Genomic DNA, 18,809 nt, shown 5'->3' with positions numbered 1-18,809 from the left:
ATGGAAATAGAGTTTTTCATGATACAGTCTATACAAAAAGAAGAATTTCAATAAACATGATCAAAAATATCATTAATCATTGAGCTTTAATTCCAGTAATAATGTTATCACATTGCAACTTAAACTTTTGTATTCATAAATGATTTTTTCCCCCTTCAAGAACATTAGGAAGAGTGACGTGGGGCAACAGCAGATTCCCATTACTGGGAATTCATTAAAGCATTGATTCAATGTTAGTATCCAAGCTCACAGGAGCCTGGATTTTTACTTGTAAATTCAAACTTTGTAACCTCTTTGAAACAGAAACAAAATGAACATGACAGTCACAGCTTTTCTCCACCTGGTTAGGAAAGGAAAGTCAGTTTCACTTCAAGGAAGTAATTTAAAGCCCAGCTTACTTACAGAATAGATCTTGTTCAAGGTTTTCTTTTGAATCAGACCCTACTAGTCTCAACTAAGTGAGTTTACTTTGAGAAAATACACAGCAATAAGTACAAGCTTTGGAAGCGTCAAGTTCAGCCTCTTTGGTACTCTTTCCAGAGGGAGAGCTGATTTGGGATCCCAGACAAAGAAAGTCATGTTTCAGTGAAATGACTGCATGTCCAACTCAGAAAAATTCCGTCATTAGATTTAAATTTTTAAAATGTATGCCTTGAAAACACTCAGGGCATTTAGAAAATCAACCGCATTACATCACAGTAAGTGCATCACCGCATTATATTTTGCAAGCTTTAGCAAATAAAAAAATCCCCCAGAAGAATCTTAATTCTTATCTATGGAAAACATTAAACTGCTAAGCGCTAACAACTGGAATTAGTCCTTAAATCTCTAATGAGAATAATAAAACATGAGTGCAGTTTGTGCTGTAACTTGATAAGGCCTGAATTTACTTGCTGTTAGGAAAAGTCACTGATCCAGCAGTATGGCTTTTTACTCCCTGAGGTACAGGAAACAATATCTGTCCTCTAGGAACCTTCTCTGCGGTAAGCACTTCTTATCTGTGCTATCAGAGGACGGAGATAGCAGGCTAATATCTAGTAACAGCAGCTTTATGAGATGATCCATTACTGATTTAAATCAATCTCAAGCAGGTAGTTCTCCTTAACCCATTCGGAGCAGATCTAAGCCCCACCACAGAGCACCCTCAAACTCTCTCTGGAAACTGCCAGTCCTGAAACTTACGAGGAAGAAACTGCAAAACACTGCTTCTCATCTTCTATACTAAGCATCTTTTTAAAAACTTGCTGCTCTGAAAAATTGCAGAATTGAGGCTACTGACCAACAACTGAAATTCAGTTTTAGTAACAATTATCAATTCCGTGTTCACTCAGTAGATGTACATAGCAGGGGCTTAATGAGCCTATTAGCAATTTGCAAAGACCCAACAACTTGCTGTGAGGAATGTGAAGATGAAACAACTCGCTCTTTCTACACTAGGGGAATTTCGTTAAAGACATACTTGCTGGGAAGCAAAGTCCTACTGTTTAGAGGTACAGATCAGCCTAAATGCGAATGGAGGAATGTTTAAGAGCAAATTAAGCCCTGCATTTCAGGAATTAAGTTAGCAGAGACTTCAGATGTTAAAGTCCCAGCGACATACAGGCATACAATATTAGAGTTTCATGTTCTAAAGGAAAAATGTTCTCTAATATCTTAAGACTTGGATAAATAAATGCTAAAGGCAGATTTTAGGCTTACTTATACAGTCAAATGAATACATACACAAATACAAATATAGATGCAAAATAATAGATTTTAGTGTGTGAAGGAGTCTTAAATATTATCAATTTGCTCCACTAGATTTGCTGAGAGAAAATAGAGACTTTGAAAAGCTTCAATAACTTATCCAAGGTCACAAGTAGAAATTGACAGAAATGAAATCTCCTAACATCTGCTAATGCTTTTTCTCCTGTAGCTTGCTTCTTTAAAAGAGAAGTCTTTGTGAATGTGTATAACTCACGTGCATAGGGGGTTTCAGCACTTTCTGAATTTCAGAACTCATTCAAACGATGAGCGAAGCAGTATTCATATATTAAATATTTAAGATTACTTATATTGACTCTCAGTTGAAGTTTTATTTCCATATCAATTAGATTTGAATACATTCACCTTTTCACTCAGTATCAGAAGTGTGAAGTGTCAAAGATAAACTCAAAAAGAAAAAAACCCGGTACCAGCTGTGCATGATTTCAAATACTATCCCTACTTTTTTCCACATAACATTACCTTCAAAAAATGGAATAAATATTCAATCTTCTCCACTGATATACAATTATTAGTTTTCAAATTCCGTGAACTCTGTGAAGTTAGTGATGACACACGGAATTATCATTACATTTTATTAGATTAAAAATTAACGACAACACAAACCACAAAGCTTCTGACAGTTACTTGGTAAAACGGGAGTATGCTTTTTGATTTTCTAAGATCAGCATTTACGTACTTTTTACTTATACTACACTTTTTAAATGTTTATTAACAGCTTATTAATTAGTCACATCTAGCCCACTATGGCACTCATAATTGATTTTTTTTTATTTTGTTGTTTGGAATATATTACTACTTAGACACTAAGAAACTAAAGGAAAAGTACTCTTTACCAACTTTTTTGCTAGTGATGCACTTCCGTCTCCTTCACCTCAGCCTCTGCTATCTGTGTCTTTCGGCTTCCAAACTGTTTTGCCTGATCATGTCCAATTGCTGAAGTGCCGGCGACCACCTAGACAACCACAATAACGGGCTTCCCCTTGAGAGAACTGCATGGGACTTCTGTTCATTCCTTTCATGTAGAAACAGCATGCAGGATATTTTATGATTCATTTTTCCCTTTTTGATAAGTATGAAAGAAATATCAAAAGAAATTCAGAGATATTTCCATTTTCTCAGAATGAGATGAAGTACAGGGAGCTTCTACTTAAGAAACATGCTTTTTTCTCCCTGACATTCTCGCTTCATGAAGTGAGAAAATTATCTTTACTGCTTTTTTTCTTTGATGCCTGAAAACAAGATTCCATGCCTCATTGCATTTTTAACACTGTCAAATTAAATTGCCTATCTCAATTAATTTAGTTAACGTTAAGAACTAAGATGAACAATGCCTAACAATTGTGATTTTAGTAAGCTCTAATAACCATTTGCTTATTAAATTAATAGCATTCAAAAGTGCAGTAGAACATATACAAGGACAAAAATCTCTAAAGTGTCCCCAAATTTAAAAGTACGGTGTTCATAAACCATAGCATATTCCAGCAGTATATTTCAATATCTTGGATATTTAGTTAATATGAAAAAAATTTATGCAAAATACATAATTAACTAAATATTGTATCCACAGGCTATAGGTTTGTGGAAAAAGTCAAACAGCCTTCTCCCTTTGTGTTATTTAACCACATTTTCTAAAAAATCATGAAATGTGAAGGTTGTTCCTAAGATTAGAGGGAGGATCATTTTTATGTATTGTGTGCTATAATCAAATCACTTTGTCACTTATTGCTCTAACATGCTTTGGATTTTCAATGATTTTATGCATTCAGATTCCTGGATGTTTTAGCAATCTTATCAAATCACCACTTTAAAGAAAAGCAGAATCAATGGATTTAGTATCACATATACTGTATTTATTCAATGGCCTGAAGCTATAGTTCTTCTCTCTTCTCTTTGCAATACTAAATTTGCTTATGGAAGAATATGTGCCCCTTATTAATATGTTTAAACCAAAATAACATCCAACCGTGTGATTTTTTTTAATCACTCTGTATCTGCCTGTTAAATGCATACTGACAGGATTTTACCTGCTTTGCCAATAACCTTGTTTATAAATGACCTATTATCCAATTCAGAAAAGTTTGCTGCCAAATTACCATTGATTAATTTTACAAAAAGTATCATTTCATTGAGGTGCCATTAGGACAATTCCAAGACATTTTTTAACAGACAGTAATTTAATATTCCTTTGCATTGGACATTATACTACCAGAAATTCAGAATGTCTTTTAAAAAGGAACTTTTGGAAATTTTAGAAATAAACCCAAACATGGTATTAGACTGCCGTTGTCCTTCTCAATTCAGTTATACTATCAAGGATGAAAGGGTAAGCATTCTAGAGATATCAGAATATCTGTACACCAAACATAAATTGAAAATGGATTTACTTTTTGCTTATCATTTATACTACTCTTGGAAACCTGATTTGAATAAAAATGTATTTCCCTCTTAGTTTTGAATCATTTCCCCCACCCTAAACATGTATTGTTTGTACGTTCACACAGAAAGATAAGTAAAATTACAGTGAAGGCTCCAAGCAAAATCTAGCCCAGTCCAGACAGCGTAATAATGATGTCATTAAGACTCCTAGCTGAATGGGATTCAGACAGAACTGCTGTATAGCTGCAGACATAAATCTGAAAGAACTTTTTGGCTACATTCTCAGACTTACCTTGAGAGATATTTAGGAGCTCCAGCAAAATGAGTTGAGAGAAATGCACTCAAAAGAAGGTATTCAGACTGCAGACAGAGATGTAGGCCCTAGAAGGTGCATCCTTCTGAGATACAGGAGGAAACAGTTTGTTAATGGATAAAGACAGAGAAACAATCTGAAGAAGAAGAAGAAGAAAACAGAAAACAAATAAACCTTAATTCTAGCACAAATAAATGAGAGAAAGGCAATTGTGGGGCTGCTCAAAGCCTTTTTGCCTCGCTGAATGAAAGCAATCCCTAAGACTGAATGGGTAATGAGATCCTGGCTCCTGAGATTTTAGCTTTCTTAATCATGTTCATAATTAATTCAAGAACATTGATAATTTCATTACATTCTTTTTGTCTTATCAATAAATGATGTGCCTGCACTTTTGGTCCTGTGTACAGGGAGAGAAGAGATGCTTTGGGTAATATTGCACTAGGAATAGTGGATATATATGATCCAAAAAGGTGAAGTGGTAATTATTATCCTTGACCAGACTTCTATTATCAGAACACGATGACAAGCAGCTACAAATAATTAATAAGCTTTTTATGCAGAAATGCAAAGCCTTTGAAGAAAAATATGCTGCAAGTAGAATCTTACTGAAGATTATGTACATAGCACAACACACTTTCACAGAGCCAGTTTGAAATGGAACATGCTAAAATGCCTGCATCCCAAACACAAGAAGAAAATCAATAGCATGTTTTTTAAGTACCATTTTTAAAAACTTTTCTTTGTCTTAATGTTTCATTTCAAAAAAAAAAAAAAATCTGTGTCCTTCTGATTGTCTTCCTAAAGTCCTTTCCAGGATCAACTTACAAAGATGTTAAACTGAACTACCCACTCAGTAAAACCTCCTTTTTAAAACCAAGATGGAAAGCTCTGTCACTATCTGTCAGTCATCATCAAAGAAGCCCTTTTCCTTTATGGTTTTCTGTTCACCCCCATGTAAATTTTCACAAAGCTATCACTCATTAGTTTCACAATCCATTTTCAAGGTTTGGAGAGAATGTTTAATGCCATTTAATAGCATGAAACAAGGAGGCTGTCTAGTCTCCCAAAATGTTTAGATAATAAACCTGAAATTGAAAACTGGGCAGCTTAGAAGAGCTGCAAATGGGAAAATTCTCCTAATTGGAAACAAGAATAACATTTCAGTTTTAAATATAGTGTGTAGCAAATAATCCATGCTCAAATACACATGGGTGATACACAAACTAACATTTTTTAAAGAATTAGACCAATATGGTCTACTTAAAATTTCAGTAGAAATCATTTCATATAGGTGTCTCAGAACCAATTGTGCTATTAAAGATAAAAACAATTCATACAATGCTAAAAAGTATTCATGTTGGCACTTTGATCGGATTACTAAACAAAATAGTCTTTGAGAAGATACCGCAGAATCACTTAGTAAAGCAAGCTGTTGCCAGTGACATTGATATATGGGACAGAAATGATGTATATACTGGGTGGATTTATCAGTAAATCACTGGCTCTATTTACTTCCCCAAGGAAAAAGACCTGTCCCTGAAAGACAATTCTTTGTTAGAACAACCAGTGGGGGATTGATATTGGCAAAACATTCAATTTGGATATAGTCTTGCAAAAGATTCATAAAACAATAATTTAATAAGTTAACAAAGATTTAGCACATTGGCAGCATACAATTGCCTAGAGAACATCAAGTTTCTTTATTAATTTCATCAAATTATTTCTTTGTGACCTCAGTTATACAGGATGTAGCCACCAGCAATCTATTTCTCAATGAAAGAAGACAATTTTGAGAAGTTTTAAGTCCCTAAAAATAACTCTTCCATGACATGCAAACTATAAACACCATACAGACTGATTCCCAGTTAAAACACTATTAAATTACAGTGAAATTTAAGCCTTAGATGTCAATTTCCACAAGTTCCACACATTTTTTACATTCCTATCTGCTTTTTAAAGTTCCAAATAGGAAGTAGATATTGCAAATCAAATATGCTGATCAATATTTCAAGTTAATGCAGACCCAACTGAATTTCAGGGACAGAAGATGGAATTGTAAGTGCTTTCTGTGCAGTTTCTTAAGAGCAGTTAAATTAGAAAGAAAAATATGTATAATGGAATGTAGCCTGCACTAAAGTGTTTTCAATTCTATAGCTTTTGCATATTTACCATCAGCCTAACTCTCTTCCCCAGTGAGCTTCAAACACTTGTGTATAGTTCCTGGGCATTTTCACGTGGATGTTCCCCAATTAATTGTCTCAAATTATTCATTATCTTTTTCTTCCCCAAACCTGCTCTTTTGCTGTCCCATCTCTGGGAATGGTCTCACCATTTACCTGGTTACCCAAGGAAAACACTAAGGCATTGTTTATGACATATCATCTAAATACAACATTCAATCAGCCATCAAGTTGTAATGCTTTGGCCTCCTAAGTGTCTCTGCAACCTGTCCTCTTCTCTCCATTTTCATGCAACCCACCAGCACCTATTGCCTGAGTTGTTTTCTCTAAAAATGTCTCCTGCCTCTAGGTTCACCCTCTCCCTTTCGCTCTCACACTACTGCCCATCATCTCTTCAATCACAAATGTGATCATGTCATTCCTTTACTTGGGCCATTAGTGGCTCTCATTACCCACCTGTAAGATTGCTTAGAGGCCCTTTTGATTTGACTTTTGTTGAATTCTCTTAGCCACATCTTTTAACCATACTGTTCCCCTAATCATATAGAATTACTTTCTGTTCCACACACTGCTCTTTTCACTAAGCCTTTGGTATATGCAGTGCCCTTGCCATTTCCGTGATCAACAACCAATTTTTCTTTAATTGGACTTTATAATAACTTTTGAAGATTTTTCAGTTGCTCTTTGTAATTTCTCAAAGTTCACGTTAAAATAGAGCCTTTATCAGTGGAACTGATAGTTGTACTTCAGTTAATTCTTGCTGCAGTCTATCAGTGGGCTTTTGTGCTGCTCAGCCTCCCTGGCAGTCATACTAATCACTAGTCTTATTATCATAATCTGTAACCGCTGCTGTTTGCTTCCTCCTAGAACTGAAGGATGTGAAGTATAAGCATAGTCTCATCTGTGTTTAAATTCAATCAACTGTTGTCTATTCTTATAAAAGCAGGGTATTGGTCCTTTCATCTCATTAGAGTGATATTCTAGGTCTTTGCTACAATTATTTTATCAGACTGTTACATTTTCTGCTTTCTTCTGTTTTGCATTTCTGTTTGATCTCACAGAAAGGTGAAAGTTGCTGGAACCAAAAAAAAAAAAAAAAAAAAAAAAACTTGCTTGAATACATATATAAATATGTCAAATTTTAGTGCATTTTGACTGCATTTTGTGATTTTTATCTCTTGTTTTCTGTAAATTAAAAAAAGTAAAATAGGAAAACTGTATAACGCTTGACTCTTACATATTAGATTTTGTGTAATTTCAATATCATGGCAATCAGGAAGAATACAATACTGACACAGGAGAGTGTATAAAATATAATGATTTCTCAATAAATCTTTGTTGAAATAAATACTTAAAAAGTCAATTAATCCTATAAACCTCAGTTTCTAGGATATCATGTATATTTCCACCAGACTGCTTTTTAAGCAAAATTCACATTTGGTCAATTCATTGTTAACTAAGGCATGAAAATGAATTATATAGTTTGCAAAGATTTTTATCAATAGTATATTTTTAAAAAGTCATAGTGTTTCTGAAATTTTCTTATTAGTAAGAACTCACTTCCTGGCGATACCAAATAAACGTAGTCTAATTGCAAAACACACAATCTCTAACCAGAATAAAAAGAGGACGCAAAGAGGGCAAAGACACTGAGATTTACAAGGAGTTAAGAAAGCTGTACTAAATCAGTAGAGGGGTAATTATTGAAGTCCAAGTGAAAAAATAGCCAGGGGATACTAGAGAGTTGGAGCCCTGTGGTCCATACGGAAAGAGAGCCGGTCTACTCTTTGGCAAAAACAGATTAGTGAATTTCACTCAAGTGTCTTAGTATCTTAGTCTGTTACTTGATATCAAAGTAGTTTAAAATTTAAAATTTTGTGAGAGCATTAACACTTAAAAAATATTTTAGAAGAAAACATTATTTATGTTACCAGTTTAGACATAAGGACAAAAGCATTCAAGTTTTTACCCCTTTCTCTCTCCTTTTCTATTTCAGAAAGTCACCAGCTTTTGTTTTACATCTGAATTTGAGAGGTCTCTTCCTTCTCTAGTTGGAGATTCAGAGGCCCAAGTTCTCCATAATAAAATAATAATAAAAGTAATAGATTGTCTTTCCATATTAACTTTTCTTATGTAAGATAATATCAAAACTTGAAAATTAGCCTCTTTTAGGACTTGAAAAGATCAGAAACTAAATAGAAAAATATCTTATTTAACCCACATAGGTTAACAAATACTCCACAGAAGTGATTTTTTTCAGAAGCATATTTAAATGCTTTACTTCTGTCTTCTCTTCCTTTTTTTCTTTTCTTTTTTCTTTTTTTCTTTTTTTTTTTTTTGATGGTGGTTGTATTAAGTCTGTTTGCATCTTGCTATGATGAAATACTTGACACAGGGTAATTTATAAAGGAAAAAGATTTAATTGACTCACGGTTCTGAAGGGCTGGGGAGGCCTCAGGAAACTTACAATTATGGCAGAAGGGGAAGCAAATACACCCTTCACATCGTGGCAACAAGAAGTGCAGAACGAAAGCGGGGAAAAGCCCCTTATAAAACCATCAGATCTCGTGAGACCTCGCTTACTATCATGAAAACAGTATGGGGTGAACTGCCCCCATGATTCAATTATCTCCACCTGGTCCCTCCCTTGACACGTGGGGATTGTTACAATTCAAGATGAGATTTTGGATGAGGTACAGCCAAATCATATCAGTGGTCATCTTTAGAAGCTGTTTCATTTGGAAGCACAGTTCTTACGCTCCTCTATATGTAAAATAGCAAATATCGACTATCTGGCCTTTTGAAGATAGTCAAATTTGTAATTGCTCAGCACTATTGCTCCATAAAATCATGACTTCAGAGGCATGGGCATCTTATCTGTTTCATGTTGTAGAAAACTGAGGCATAGGGAAGTTAAGTTGCCCTGGGTCACAATTCTTGTAAATGGTGAAATTAGGTTGTTCCCTTCTCACTCTGTGGCCTCCAGTATAGTGCAGCCAATCTAAGTGGCAATACTCAGTTGAATTAACTAATGATGGCTAATCTGCCTTTGCTTTTGACCTACTGTCTATGTGGTCTTTCTTCTTTATGTGGTCTTTGTCATTGAGAAACAGAAAATATCAGGACCCTGGGAACTATGAATTTCTTACCCAAAAACATTCCCAGAAATCATACAGTTCCAAAGGCCAAGAGCAAATAGATGCAATCTACCTTGTCTGCAGGGTGGAGAAGGATGGTGTGGTCTGAGTCCCCTCTGGGGAGAGAGTAGGCACACTGAAAATACTGGAGCTCACAGTGGGGCAGGGCCTCCATTAAGGCAGAGGACAGCACAGCTCAGGGTAGCCTGGCAGGCCTCAGCCTCTATCTAAGGTGGAGGTTTTTGTTTTTGTTTTTTTCCAGTGGAGGTAGGGGCAAGGAAGGATATACAGTTAGGGGGTGCAGAATTTGCTCCTCAGGAGACATATGAGAATTCTGGAAATACTTCTGGTTGTCACAAAGGAAGAAGGTGCTACAAACATCTAGCAGGTAGAAGCCAGGGATGTTGCTAAACATCCTACAATGCACAGGACATCCTTCCCCAACTCCAACAAGGAGTTGTCTGGCCTAATATGTCAATGGGGCTGAGGCTGAAGAACTTCGGTTCAGGGTAGGACCTCCCTGTACACCTTTCTTCTCCAACTTCCCTCAGTCTTACTGAGGATGAAGTCGGGTAACAGAGACAGCACATGATTTCCTTTTTATTCCTTTCCCATTTAGGCAGCTGGAGTGAGCATACCAGTAAATTGGTTTCCACTCCCATTCCCCTTCTTCAGCTGTTCATTAGGAGGCCTTGTTGCCTAAGGGTTAGAACCATGGGCTTTGGAGTCACACAGACCTGGTTTGGATCCTAGATTTGCCATTTACAAGCTATGGGACTGGCTAGGCGCCGGTGGCTCACGCCTGTAATCCAAGCACTTTGGGAGGCTGAGGCAGGCGGATCACTTGAGGGCAGGAGTTGGAGACCAGCCTGACCAATATGGTGAAACGCTGTCTCTACTAAAAATACAAAAATTAGCCAGGTGTGGTGGCTGATACCTATAATCCAAGCTCTGCAGGAGGCTGAGGCAGGAGAATCACTTGAACCTGGGAGGCAGAGGTTTCAGTGAGCTAAGATCGTGCCATTGCACCCCAGGCTGAGAGACAGAGTGAGACTCCATATCAAAAGAAGAATTAAATTTAATTTAAAAAATAAAAAATAAAATAACAAGCTATGGGACTACTGGCAAATTCTTTTTTCTTATTTAAGCCTCAGTTTCCTCAACTGTAAAACTAACAACAAATAGTATCATCTGCCACATTGAAGGTCAGCCTATTTTCTCAATTCCTAGTTCCATGCCTTTGTGCAGATCATTTTTTTTTTTTTTTTTTTTTTGGCATGGACTATATTCTCTTCATGGAGCATAACTACTAGTTAAGTCTGCTCTGTATCTCTACATTTCTCTTCCCTTCGGGGGAATCACTCCCTTTCTCAATCTGTCATTCAGTGATTCTTCCCCCTGAGTCCAGGTGTGGATATATGACTAGGCTTGAACAATTAGAATGCGCCAATTCTCTGGCCATTGTAATTCATTTGAGGATGATGATATGGAGCCCAAGGCAAGCCAACAAAATGCATCGCAGGGCTTTCGCTGGAGCTCTTGAGAAATAGGTGTTCTTTTTTTCTGGGATGATTTTCTGACAATGATGGAAAATTAATGCAGTCAGGGAACTGGCTATGCATGAAGCCAACCCAGAGAGAAGCAAACCAGAAAATGCAAGGAGCAAGAGAGAGACAGGCAAAATCCTGACAACACCGTAGGAGCAGCTGAATCCAGTCAGCTCTGTAGCAAGTTCTATCTCCACATTTTCAATGACATAGGACTTTTTTTTTTTTTTTTGCTTAAGTTTATGGGAAGATATGTGAAGAGGTTTTTTCATTTACAAAAACAAACACCTTAAAAGAGTCTGATCTCCCCTAATCTTTTTGCCATCAGCTTCTACTCACTCCAGGTGTCACTCTGCCACCAGAGTTTGATGACTAATACATAAATCTTTTAAAGGCGTCCACCTATTTTAAAGCTCCACTGATTCCATGTTGCCAACAGGAAAAAAAAAAAAAAAAAGTAAACTCCACAACATGATACAAAAAAAGCCTTCTCTGGCATCTCCTGGCCTTATCTCTATTCTATGGCAAAATGAAATTTCTTATTGTTACACCAACATAGCCTAGTCAATCACACCTTACGTTTGCAAGCACTGTTCTCTTGCCTTTGCAAGTACTCTTTCCTCTCCCCATGGCTTGTCTTCATTTATTTTACAAGAGCCGATTTGAATTTTACCTATTTTGAATAGTGTTTTCCCAATACCCCTAGGCAGTGTTAGCCACAATCTTAAAATATTTTAGGTTGCAATGAAGAAAATATCCACTTGAAAGGTCCTAACAATGAGGAAAACATACAGTCTCACATAAGAAGAAGTTGGGCTTTCAGGTAGGTTAACCCGGGAGCTCAGTAACATCTAAGATCAAGGATACACACTCACCAGTCTTCCCCTCCGCAATCCTCACCACTTGGGCTTTTTTAAAATGAGACTAGAATTTTAAATTCTCAAATTAGATAATGATAATATAAAAATAAAATTGTAAAACCATTTTCACTTATGATCATAGATGTAAAACAAAATGTAGCTAACAGAGTCACTAGCATATATATATAAGAAATATATTTTTACCTATTTTGTATTTCAATAGCTTTTGGGGTACAAGTGGCTTTGGTTATATGGATGAAGGGTATAATGGTTCAAAGCAAGTTTTTTGAAAGAAAAAAGAATGTTTCTTTCTGAGCATCTTTTTATCACCGAGGAAACATTTTTTGGAAATTATCCCATAGACTGCTCTCCATATGCCATTGGCCAAGATGAAGTCACATGCTCAGGCCTCCACCAGTCATTGGAAAGGAAACTGGATGGCTGACTTTGATTGCCTTCCCTAATCAGGATTTGTGCCCCTGGGGCTGGAGAGAAGCTCTTTCCATGAGTAGACTGTAGCCTAAGAGGTAGGGGAAACACCCAAATGAAATTTGATTCTGCCAGCCATGGTTTTGAGAATCCATTTGGCCTCTGGTTAAAAATAAATAAATACATAAATAAAAATTTAAAAATTGGAGCAGGGCACCCAGCAAGGACAGATGACTAAACATCTTTGCAGGTGTTTGCAGTCTCCCTCAGCTTGTAAAAGACATTTCCACCCACCTCCTCCCCTCTGAGAGTACCTGCTGCCGACAAGAAAGAAGAAAGGAATGGATTTGAATCGGACACCTCATTACTTCTCTTGATATTTGCACAGCCACACTTGTCTGCATTTGTCCCTTTACCTAATAATTTATCTCCTTACACATCTGTCTCCCCCACTAGAGCTATAAGATCAAATAGGATGGGGTTAGTTCTCTTTTCCTTTAGGACCTGACAAACAGATACTGTATATCATAGAATCCAAGACACCATCTATTGCAAGATGCACCATTTTTGTAACACTGAGAAGGAAAAAATGGTGCCAATTAAACTATGCAGTGTCATTACCTCTAAGACAGGTCTCAATTTCAGAGGTAAAACTGTTCATCATAGAATTGATGAGGTGTTATTAATACCAATTTGTTCCCAGAAAAAGTAAAAAAAGAAATGTTAATATTTTGTTGCTTTTATTAGGTTGTTTCAAGGTATAATGTTCTAGAGTTTATCTTTTAGTCATAGTATACTATAAACTTTGTACAAGATGTTTTTTATTAAATTGATACATAAATAATAGTAATTCCTTCTATCTGGAGTCTGTTTTTCATCAGTGCTCCCTTCACATGAAAAAAATCACTAAACTCTCAGTATTCAAACAGTATTACGGGAAAAAAGTGAGGTTAGCATCATTAAATGGAGCATGGTGGAACACAGTCTTGTCTCGGTGATGGGACAGGTTTCAGGTTAGTACCAGAGCCCTGTCCACTTTGGCTTTTCGTTTTTATAAATTTGGGGCATTTGAGAGCAGAATTAACTAAAGAAAGAGTGCCTGCACTTTAAGTGCCATATATAGTAAGAATAGGGGTTTTATTTTTTGTACTTGCCTTAGATGGTAATTTTCTGAGAGTAAAAGACACTGCCTTCATCTTTGTCTTCCTCATACATCCTATTGCGGGTTTTCCACAATAGGCCCTCAAAAACATCCAATTAACTGGAATCTAATTCCATTGAGAAATAAGTGGTATGAAACTAGGAAGATGCCATGGGGAGGTTAGAGGTGAAATTGGAAGGAAAAACTCAAAGGCTAAAGGCACAGGCGTCACCACAGAAAATGGAGAGCCATGATGACATTGGCAGAGTTGTTTAGTGAAGTTAATAGAAGTCTTAAGCCTTGGAGCTAGTGGGGAAGAAAGTGTTCTGGGAAAGGTAGGTCAGGGAAGGGCAATGTAGCAATGGCCAATGCCCATTCTGAGGTGGTGGGCCAGAGAGTCACAGACTGTCAGTAGGATGCACGAACCAGCGCTAGAGCAGACAGTGCGTGAAATCGGGGCGGGGGCGCCATAGTGCAGGGGAGCGAACACAGCTCTGTTGCGCCCCCTCCGTGCAATTATGGCATAGCAACAAAAGTATCCACAGCCAAGAGTTAGCTCCCCTGTTTACTGATGTCTTAACTTTCAAATTACTTAAACCTCTGAGTTTATGCTTCATTAGCTGCAAAATAGAGAGATAATCCTTATACCTCATGGTGGTTCTGAAAATTAAATGACATAGCATTTGTGAAAGTGTCCGGCATGGTGCCTGCCAAAAAAGTAGACCCTCAAATCCTTTGGGGAAAGAGGCAGAACATAAAGTACCCAAAGTCATTGAAAATGTTTATTAAGGATTTAAGTGCACAAGATATCACACTAGGTGCTGAGGAGACAAAAATATGTAAGACAGTCGCTTCCCTCAGGACACAGGTTAGTGGGAAGCACAGACAGGTAATCATCCTCCTGAAAATATGCTTTGATAACCGCTACAATAGAAAGAAAAACAAACTGGAACCGAGAAAAGCCAGAGATTCATTTTGCCTGTAGAAGCCAGACAAAGGTTTAATTAACTAGGCTCGACAGTTGAAGATGGCTTCAAAGAAAACAGGACGTTCAGATGGGGTGTACAAAGATGAATAGGAATTGTCTGCAATTTTAAAAAATTAAAATAAAAAGAAGGGGAAATTATTTGTAAGAACTGGAAAACCTCTAAACTCCTTTAAAATAAAAAACAATATGGTTATGATATGCAGATGGAAAATAAGCACTGATAAAGATGTTCACCTTTATTAGCCATCAGAGAAGCGCAAATTAAAACCACACCTATTAAGAATGACTAAAATAAAAAATAATGACAACATAGAATGCTGGTTAGGATGCAGATGAACTGGATCTCTCTACATTGCTGATGAAAATGTAAAATAGTACAGCAGCTTTGGAAAACAATTTGGTAGTGTTTTATAAGATTAAATATGTGATTTTCATATGATACAACCCAGCAAATTTCACTCTGTCTTAGACATTTATACCAGAGAAATGGAAATTTATATTCCTGCAAAAACCTGTATATGAATGTTCATAGCAGTGTACTTGCAGTAGTCAGAATGTGGAATCAGTCCAGATGTCTTTCAAATGTCAAATGGTTAAACAAACTGTGATGTATTCATACGGTGGAATTAATATATCATGCAATAAAAAGGAGTGGACTGTTGATAAACACGAGGACTTGGTTGACTATGCAGAAAATCATATTGAGTAAAAAAAGCCAACCACTAAAGGTTACAATTGTATGATTCTACTTATATAGCATTTTTTAAATGACAGCATTTTAGAAATAGAGGAAAGAAGAGGGGTTGCTGGAAGTTAGCAGAGGGGGAGAGGTCCTGTTCTGTATCATGTGGTGGGGAGTGCCCAATTGATAACATTGATAGAAATACACACATACACACAAATGAGTACAAGTAAAATTAGGAAAATATGAATAATTTGAATTATTCAAATGGGGACCATGTCAATGGTGGGTTTCATCAATGTCAGTACTCTGGTTGTGATATTCTACCATAGTTTTACAAAATATTACCATTAGATGAAACTGGTTAGAGTGTACAAGAAATCCTTTGTATCTTACAACAGTGTAAAAATCAACAATTACCTCCTTAAAAATTTCATAATGAACACTATAGATTTCTATTATAAAATTCTCAAGGTTTCATTTAACCTGATTTAGGAATACTTTAAATTCTATTTATTCTACAAGGATTTATTGAGTCTATGACTGCAATTGCAACTTGATAGGTGCCCTTAACTAATTTCTATCCGGTGTGAGCTTATCCCAGCTGAGGTCATTTCTTCCTTCCTTTGACCTCCACCGCACAATGCTTTCCATCTCTGTTATAATAATGAGCACAATTGTGATCCATTTTCTTCACATAGTACAGCAAACCAACACGTTTCTCCCACCTCCTGCGTACAAAATTGGCCCATGTTCCCCAGTCTCCAGCTTCCACGGCAGTTATGTATGACTTTGTGACTAAGTTCTGGGCAATGGAAGGTGCGCAGAAGGGATGTATATCACTCCCTGTCCTTACCCATAAACTCCTCTGGTGCAGTTCTCCACACTCTCTCTTCTAATTGGATGCAAAGATCCGGCAGAAGACCCCACAGATCTAGGAGAAAGCAAGCCAACAATGGGAAAATCTCAAGTCTCTGAATGACAACATAGGAGGCCACTCACAAGTAAGAAGTAAACTTACATTATGTTGAGTCATATGAACTTTGGGTGTTTGTATATTACAGGGAATAGTGTTTTCATCCTTACTAATACATGTGTTTATCTCTACAATAGACTTCAGGCTCCCTGAGTGTAAGAACTGGGTTGTGTTCACCTTTATATTCCTAGAATCTGGTACGGTGCTTAGCACAGAGTATCTTCTTCATAAATGTTTAGACAATCATGTTCCCATCAGTGACAGAAGTTGACATCATCTACTATTTCATAGCCTTTGGCAAAAAGCTATTCTTTCTCTTGAATGTGAAAAGAAAGCCTAGGATCTCATCCCCCAGTCCAGTCTGACTGCTGGACTTGAAAAGGGGCAGTAGTGGTTGAATGGGCAAAAATCAGAACTATTACTTGGTGACTTCATTTCCGATTCTTAAGCACATATCTACTTTCTATTACTTTGTAAGTTAAAAACACATTTAGTTTGTCCAAATCGCACTGATTTTGATGTAATTTAATCTAAATTTGGCAAGTTTCACTAAATAAATGTTTCTGTAAGAATTTCACAGAAAAGCGCTCTAGTGAGAGCTCATCTTTACACACCTTCATTAGTTTTTAGAAAAAGACCACAAGACACTTAGTCCTGCACTATGAAATTGTATAAATAATTAAAATCAAACCTTGCATATCAAAATAAATGACCTAAGTACTTGTCATGATATGTTATCCTTTTACTTTGTGTGTTGACTTGCTTACTGGGTAATTCGCAAAAAATCTGTGCATCAAAAGTAGGTCACCAGGTCATAAGACTGAATTTATGACTGTGGAATTCTGGAGTTTTGCTTCAGTAAAAGACTCACATGTCTTCTTTGTATCTCATCTAAGTATACACATGCATCAAATTGTCAAATTCCAAGAGGAAAATAAGACTAACTTATTTAATACATGCTTTTTTTTTTTTCTTTTTTACAGTCCACAGGCCTTTTTTTTTTTTTTTTTTTTTTTTAACACCTATCATGCCATAAATTCACAGAGAAGAGGTTCCAGCAGCTCAGGCTCCTCCCCATGGGTTCTCACAAAATGCATTTCTCTGGATGGAGCAGGCTGGGGCTTCAGTTGAACCCAGGTACTTTTCTCTTTGGCTTCTTCCTTTTTCAGATCGTTTTCCTTCACGCGCTTCAGGAAACTATCTCAGCTCTTAGAGAGCTTCGTGTGCTCAATACGCACATTAATTCTCTTGGCAAGAATCTTGCCCTTAACTAGTTTCTTTACAACAATGCCAACAGCATGCTGGGTAACATTGTAGACTCTCCCAGGTTTGCCATGATAACACATGTGGGCATTCCTTTTTGAACAGTACCCATTCCCTTGATATCTACAATATCACTTTTCTTATAGATTCATATGTACATGGCCAAAGAAACAACTCCATGTTTTCTAGATGGTCTAGAGAACATATATCAGGTGCCTCTCCTCTTTCCCTTTTGTTTATCATTTTGGCGATTTACTGAAAGATGGTGGTTCTGGCCAAAAGGCTATGCTTTTATAAATATATGCTTTTTCTTTTAAGCCAATCTTAAACAATCTTTATGTTATTTTATATCTCTGTTTAACAATATTTTAAAATATTTTGATTGATACGGATAACTACATTATCACAGTATTTGACAATTGGAAGAGACCTTAAAGATCACCTGATTCAATGCCTTCACAGAAAAAGAAGCTGTCTTCAAGAAGTTACGTGACTATCAGAGCTCACATCTCTGATAAGCAGAAGAGCCAAGTTGAAAACCCAAGCTCTAAGTCTGGCCAATGTTGCTTTGGGCTTCTCCAAGATGAATTCAATGTTGATCATAAGATCTTATAAGCTAAATTATGAGTTTTGCTAAGAAGACATTGCTTGATTTTATCTTTGTGAATGGAACTCATATAATTACTGTATGTAAGACTTGAGTGGCAGTTGACTAGGTTTTGGTTTCTTAATATTTAATTTAATATTTATTAGTTTAAATTTTATGCAACTTTCTTTGGAGTTAGCTTTTTTTCCAGTTCCAAATTTTTTTAAATCCCCTCAAAAGCCTACAGCCCTCTTCAGAGTTTCAGTATTCACCCTCATGATGCCTTTTACTTTTATATCTTGACTTTTCATGCAAATTTATCTCTAATTTGTGTGAAATTAATTTTCTTCTATGGTATAATGTAAGAATCAAAATCTCTAGTTTTCCATATAACAAGTTATCTCTGTGCCTTCCCACTTATCTATGATGCCTCATTTATTTATTTACTTTTGTTGGATTGCTGTATGTTTTTTGAGACAGGGTCTCTCTCTGTCTCCCAGACTAGAGTGCAATGGCACAATAATAGGTCACTGCAGCCTTGACCTACTTTTCTTAACAGATCCT

General features: G+C 36.5%; 1 long non-coding RNA gene across 4 annotated transcripts in view; it reads right to left on the bottom strand.

The window, feature by feature from the left end:
• Nucleotides 1-2,517: 2,517 nt before the first annotated feature.
• The window catches only part of LOC103879337, a 44,705-nt gene continuing 28,413 nt past the window's right edge, over nt 2,518-18,809 (bottom strand). For 3 of the 4 annotated variants that reach the window (XR_002518431.2, XR_004178756.1, XR_002518432.2), the window contains exons 6-7: nt 16,277-16,354; nt 2,518-4,541 (exon numbers count right to left, since the gene is read on the bottom strand). This is a non-coding gene — a long non-coding RNA (uncharacterized LOC103879337). The remainder of the gene's footprint in view (nt 4,542-16,276; nt 16,355-18,809) is intronic. The other variant, XR_004178755.1, reaches the window with a different exon arrangement.

This window comes from Papio anubis, chromosome 15 (assembly GCF_008728515.1).
Source record: "Papio anubis isolate 15944 chromosome 15, Panubis1.0, whole genome shotgun sequence".
Lineage (NCBI taxonomy): Eukaryota > Metazoa > Chordata > Mammalia > Primates > Cercopithecidae > Papio > Papio anubis.
The sequence above is the reverse complement of the archived record's forward strand: the minus strand, read 5'-3'. Positions and strand labels throughout refer to the sequence as shown.